At 41.5% G+C, this 7077-nt stretch overlaps 1 long non-coding RNA gene across 1 annotated transcript; it reads left to right on the plus strand.

Annotated features, from left to right (window-relative positions):
- The first annotated feature begins 225 nt into the window (after positions 1-225).
- LOC146545782 (uncharacterized) lies at positions 226-2570 on the plus strand. The gene is made up of 2 exons (XR_014881286.1): positions 226-484; positions 1864-2570. It is a non-coding gene; the product is annotated as an uncharacterized LOC146545782 (long non-coding RNA).
- Positions 2571-7077: the final 4507 nt, after the last annotated feature.

The raw sequence follows: 7077 nt of genomic DNA on the forward strand, positions 1-7077 counted from the left end.
ACATATATCCTTGATGATTTTCACAATAGAACTGGATGGTGAGTGTCCCAGGTTCTGGGGCAGTGACAGAGCAATTAAAATGTCTCACTACAGTCCCTATGACAGAAATTTGAACTTCAAACAGTGTTTGCCCTAAGGCTGTCCCCAGAAGGGCTGGCTGCCAAACAGTGTCTGCTTAACGGAGCGAGGGGATACACAGCAACCTTATCCTACTAAACATTTGGCTACGGACCCTTACCATGCTGTGCTGCATTCCTTCAGCATGGGAGAAGCTTTGACCTCCATGAGAAAAGGGAGGAACCTGGGATCTGCATAAAACCATAGGAATGGCTGGCAGAAAAACAGGAGTTCTGTTACTGCTATTTAAACTTTTCATGGAGCAAACACTGTGTATGAGAGGGCTTTAACCTTGTACAACTCACACAGCCTTTAATTGGAGCACAGTAGGAAAGGCACCTGCCTGCAGAAACTATCTGTCTTGTTGGTAAGTACCACCCTCAAATCAGAACAGTTTCAGTTGTCTCCTAGAAGTGTATCACTTTGTTGAGTGATAAATGGAACTGTGAAATATTGCCTGTAATCAGCACCCTTTATTGCAAAGCTCATTAAATTCCTGACAAGTCTAGAGTTGACAGCACTTTAATTTTGCTTTATTGCCTCATTTTATCTCACCAATTTCTTTCTCTGATTTACTGTTAATAATGAAAGACAGCAGAAATGCACTATGTTTGAGAATCAGAAAAATAAGTATTCGTCCTTTTTAAAAGTCCCTGATTTAGACCATAGGAACAGTGAGTATTAGACAATGCGAGCATTGAGAAGGTGATTAAACTTTAATAAAACTGTCAACTGAAATAAACCAATCTCCTTACAAAACATTCTGCTTGCCAGGTGCTGGATTTTTGCTGTTAAAGAATTCTCTTTCAACAGTCTGTTTCAATGTGCAGCAGACTAATGTTGTGACTGCCAAGTCACAATTTGGTTTTGTGTATGATCTGTTGAGTCTTGGTAACAAAAAAGACTGCTAAAATAACACAATTGGAACACACCACAGCAACTACAATATAGAATGAATGCACTAACATGTAATGAATAGCAGCAAAGTTATTCCTGTCTCTGACCGCCCCAGGAAGCCTTTGGAGCCTGGTCTCTGCCCAGTGCCTTCACAGAAGGGTCTGATTCTCCAGCTGAGTAGTCACTGACAGCTGCACAAAATGTTTGCTATCAGTCTGATTTGGCAGATACTTCCATCTTTTTTTTTTTGACATTTGCATGTGATTATCCAAAATCCATGGCAGTGAGAAATCAAACACATACACCCACGTACAAAATCAATAGCCCCCATAACCACTTGCAACAACCTTTACTGAAGTTCAGCACAGATCTGTCCAAAACACTAAAAAAATCCGTCTTTATTAGTGGAGTCATAATTTCTAGCTGATTTGCTCTGCAGTGCCTGTAGTAGCTATACTGCAGAGCTGCAGGTGAGCTAACACACAGCCATTTTGCAAAGGACTCGTTCCAGCAAGGCTGCCTCATGTAGAATCAGAGTATGACTGAGGTAGAAAAAGACCACTAAAATCATATACTCCAATCACCAGCCCATCCCCACCACGCCCACTAACCACATCCCTCAGTGCCACATCTTGAACACCTCCAGGGACGGCGATTCCACCACTTCCCTGGGCAGCCTGTTCCAGTAAATGCCATCTGTGTGATCACATGATGAACTTCCCTGGGTGTTCTCCAGTGTCCTCTTGAAAGGAAATCAGACTAAGTTGAGTGTCTTGAAAGCTGGGATGTTCCCAGGAGACTCTTGTTTCTGTTAATGAGAACATCATCTCACAAGGTTTTGCCTTGCAGAGTTCCTTGGCTGCACAACCACCATTTCATCGGTGAAAGAGAAGAGAGGGACCTCATACGATCAGGAAACCACCGCACCCAGATATCCTGGAGTTAAACAAGGCAGCTGGCTCTTGGAAAGACTTCTCATCTTCTAACCTCTTTCTTGCCTCGTGGTTGTTGTTCCTACTGCTTGCAACTCGCTTTAAATGGCATTGCAAGGCTCTTGGGTGGGGGCCGAACGTTTCTGTGTGTTTGTATTAGGCCAGAGCCTTATTCAAATTTGTATTCCAGGTCTCTGTACTGCTTGGACTAGCAGTATATATATGTATAAGACAGCTCTTTTGATAGGACAGCATTAATTTCCCCTGTAAAATTCTTGTTCAAAACAAATATCACTAAAATATGCAGAAGTAACCGGTCACATGGCTGTCAGCAGTGCTTGCATTTTCCATTTTCCCATACATTCTCAGTGCTTGTGACACAATGTGTGAATTTATACAAAGCTTTAATTAGTACTGAGCGGTGAGAGCTGGAAAGCTTTATTAAAAACACCCATTTACAGTTTTATGTGGAGCGTCCTAAAGATAATGAGATGAAGTTTGCATTTTTTCTTCCTCTGCTCTTGACTTTGCAGCAATTCTGCCAATATATATGTACCTTGTACAACCTTTTCTGTAGAAGTACTGCAAAGAAAGATCATAATAAAAAAAATAAGCTGCACTATACTTAAGGAAAAATAATTTTTTTTTTCTACTTTTGGCAATGGCTTTGAGAAGAGTGTAGTTTGAAATAAAGCGAGGCGGCTTGTTGGCAATTTAAAGTAATAACTGAATGAGACACAGATCAGTGAAAGTGTTAAGATGTTAAGAAAAATCAGCCCATTTAGACAGCTAAAGATGAAGGACTGCCGTAACTCTGTGATAACTAAATGGCACATTCAAACTTGGATAATGGATGGTGCTTATAAACTTCTTTTCTTATTATTTATACTCAAACAGTGTTAAAAGCACCTACAGATCTGAAATAATTGGTCCTAATTTATCCCTGGTGCAACTTAATTATAATTGGTCTGTCATTTCTGACGTTACTTAATTTAATCCACGATAAAGAAATCGCAGCAGGGATCCAGCCTCCTACTGATATATGTGGAAGAAAAGAGTGCTCACAGATTATGAATAAGGAGAAATCATGACATTTCCAAGGAACAAAAAATCACTGCCTTGCCACTGTAGCAAGAGCCATATTAACTGCTTTGCCTTGGATTCAGCTGAGTGTACTGCCAAAGAGAATCACCAAGGGGCTATTAGTGAGCTCCATTACCCCACTCTTACAGTAATAAAACCCCAAGATTTTTTATCTGCTTCGTGGTGGTGCAGGTTAGGATTGGGCCAATACTCGGTCAAATTTCTCACAAAAGGAGCGGAGGGGCAGCGCTGAGCCCTGCTCTGTGTGACAGCAACAGGACCTGAGGGAATGGCATGGAGCTGCATCAGGGGAGGGCAGCTGGGGGTGAGGGAAAGAGTCTGCACCAGAGGGCTGTGGGCATGGAACAGCCTGCCCAGGGCTGTGGTCATGGCCCTGAGCTGCCAGAGTTCAGGGAGTGTTTGGAGAACACTTTCAAACCTAGAGTTTGGATTTTGGATGGTGCTGTGTGAAGCCAGGAGCTGGACTCGATGATCGTTTTGGGTCCCTCCCAACTTTTCTGATTCTATGATTCTATCTTCTCAGGCCAAAATAATAATGAAAAGGAAAATCAAACCAACTAAATAACAACAACAACAAAAGAACACCAAAACCAACCAAGAAAGCAAGAGGAGATAGTGAGATATAACATATATTTTTAAAGGTTTGCACTTATTTTATATTTTACCTAATTAATTATTTTGCTTGAGAACTTCTTTTAGGACCATTGTAAAGCTTGGTTAATGACAGCCTCCTTCACAAATTTGTCAGTGCTGGTATTGATATTGCTTAATCAGTGAGTGTCCCAAAGATGGAAAGAAACTTCATGTCTTTTCCCTGAGTAAGATGATGGAAATCTTACCTCGCCTCTGTGCCCTCATCACTACATCTCCAGAGCACTAGTCAAGGCAGAGCTTTGTGAGAATATCTTCCAGTAGAAAAATTAAAGAGTAAATGGACCACAACATTGGCAAACATAATCATTTCAGTTTTTGAGCAGAGTGAGAAATACCTTTATAGAAAACATACTTTAGGCTTCTGATCAGAATTAATATACACCTTAATTTCTGTACATAGTCACAGGATGGTTGGGGTTGGAAAGGACCTCTGGAGGTCACCTGGGCCAACCCCTGCTAAAGCAGGGACACTCAGAGCAGATAGACCAGGACCACATCCAAATGGAGATTCTAGTGTGCAACTCACAGGAGTCAGGATTTTTTGTCTACCATTTGACACTGTTTGTCTTCCCACAGAGTGATGTATGTTTTTCATAGAAATATATGTGAGTCACTGGAAAAAGTAATTTTTTCTGCAAATCCTTATTGCTAGCTTGCAGAAGGACGAAGCAAACTGTGCTGGCATCACATTCCCCTCCCGCACTGGCTCATAACCCACGGCCTGACGCGCAAAGCATTCTCTCAAACTGATTTTTGCTGGTTTGAAAGAAGATGCAGGATGTCATCTCTCCCTTGTGTGTTTTTATCACCATTGGAACAAAGATTTTTATTCCTTTTATCTACCTTTGATGAGCAACAAAAGACAAACCGGAGGATGTGAAGGTTCAAAGCAAGGCTGAAGCACGCAGCCAAAGAACTGAACCAAAGTGTCTTTTCAAGGCATTGTTCATATACCTGCTGGTCGGTATAAATTTTGGCCCTACTGCTTTAAGATCCAAAGCATTAATCTGGTCCTCCAGCCACAGACTCTTTTGCAATAGATGATTTGTGATGGAGCAGCACAGTGGCAACTGCCACACATTGCTGGGTCACACAGCTGATGCAGCGCTGCTGCTGTGATGTGCAGCCACGCCAACTGGGGCTGGTGCATGCATCGACTTGTACAAACTCATAGATAGCAAAAGCAAACAACACACGGGAGGCCACTCTCTTCCATTGCTAACAGTTTGTGTAAGCAGACAAATAAAAGACTGTTTATCAAGAGATGTCTTCTCCATACATCTATTGGCATTTGTTTATTGAACAGCGCAGAATATTTATGTGCAGCTTCCAACTGATACTGGCCTCAGAAGGGAAGAGCAGATGAGTAATGTGTGCTGCTTCTTTACTGGCTGCTTCTAAAGTAGAAACCATGTGTTTGTCCAGCTTTAATTAGAAAACAGTAAAGTGACAGGGTTTGTTTTCAGTTCCAAGAGCACGGGCCACTATTTCTTTGAATGAATTTAATTTATTAACACTTGAATTGTTTGTAAAAAGATCTGTATCAGGAGTAGTGAGGTATAATTAATGATTTTCTGGCTTAGAATTTGTTTGAAGGGCAGACAAGCAAATTCAAGGTGATTGCAATGTGCAATTTAAGCTGTAATGCAGTCTCCTAATAAGAGCTTATATCTGTTTAGTGCAATGACGACTGCTGAGAAAGATAATACACATCCAGAAACTAAAGCAATGTAAAAAGATGGTATTGTGTCATGTTATTCAGTATTATTTTGCCTTTCAGTAGTATTATGCCTTTTTTCTAAAGGAACCAAAGTAGGAAAAACAAAACACAAATAAGCAGGGCTTCAAAATCACTTTTGACAATGATAATAAAATATTTCTACAGAACATTTCATTCAGTAGAGCTTTTCACCCAGAGATTTTTAGTTAATTGCAGGCACTAGCCAAAGGAATTGCAGAAACTCTTCCATTTCTGAGGCAGAGCCCATAGCAATCCTACAGGAAAAAAATCAAGGACACAGAACTTCCCCTCCATGGTTGTAGTCTCTCCTGCTCACTGCTCCCATGCCAGCTGTACCCAGGGGAGCCAGGGAAAAGTGAGGCTGGCTGCAGACAACTCCTCAAGCGCAGTCCCAGCACAGCAGCAGGCAGGTCTACGGACATCTCTTCCATCCCGAGTTCTTTGCCTTCAGGACACTAGATAGTTTTGGAAATGTCATTGTTCTAAAGTGGCAGCAAAATATGTGCTTTTAAAGGCCACTGTGCCAGGTCAATCTCACTGCTAGCATAAGCACACTGAAAGCAACAGAGCCAAAGCCACAACTGGTTCCCTGGGCAATATTTATTCTACAGAGACAGGGTAGATGAAGGATTTGACAAAGGCCAGAATCTCCCTTGAAACTGAAGAAATTTGTGTTTTGTTTTGTTTTGTTTTTTAATACTAGTGCATGCTAGTGCACTTTGCAACCACCTTGCAAGTGTGTCACATTGGAGGCACTCTCTTGTGGCAGTTTCAACTCTAAAGGAGTTAGAAAGAAGGATCAGCACATCTACAAAAAAAATAAACAAATTGAAAAAAAACTAAGCTGCTTGTGAGAAGTGTCTAAAGCTTTTGCAAGTCTGAGGACATCCTCACCCTTCGTGTTTCTGAAAGATTGGGAATCCTCATTCTCTTTCCTTTTGTGACCCTCACTCAAGACCTGCTTTGGAGGAGTTAATGTGAGGCTACAGCTTGGTGGCTTTGCATACCCCCTTTTATCTGGAGGTTGCAATCGCTTTGGTTTTGCAGTGCTCCACAGCAAGCTTGGCTACTGTACCTGTTTCTGAGTTGTACAGAAATCAGATGACAAAATACAAATAAGTTTATGGGCATGTGTCCTTTTCTTTGTCCAGCTTAGGTGCTTCTGGCCCTCACCAACTCCAGCTGCTATTGCTGCTCCTCAGAAAGCAATAGTATGAGATGAAAGAAGATATGGACAGACAAGGGGAGATTTAGACTGAATATAAGGAAAAAGTTTTTGATAATAAGGGTAGTGAAGCATAGGAACAGGTTGCCCAGAGATGTGGTGGATGCACTGTCCTTGGAGACACAGGCTGTACAGGGCTCTGAGCACCTGACCTAGCTGCAGGTGTCCTTGTTCATTGCAGGGTGTTGGACTAGATGGCCTTTAAGTGTCCCTTCCAACTCAAACAATTCTATGATTCTATGAATAATTTTCACTGGAGAGCAGGTGATGGCACTAGGCAATTCACCATTCTTTTCACTTCACAAACACGGGGCAACTAATGTAAGAGCAACAAAAGAATTGGGAAAGTAGTAGGAATAACTTACTGATTCTATGAAATGTATTCAGTAATATTACTAAAATATTTT

The sequence above is a fragment of the Meleagris gallopavo genome, chromosome 1, assembly GCF_905368555.1.
Source record: "Meleagris gallopavo chromosome 1, MGAL_WU_HG_1.1, whole genome shotgun sequence".
NCBI lineage: Eukaryota > Metazoa > Chordata > Aves > Galliformes > Phasianidae > Meleagris > Meleagris gallopavo.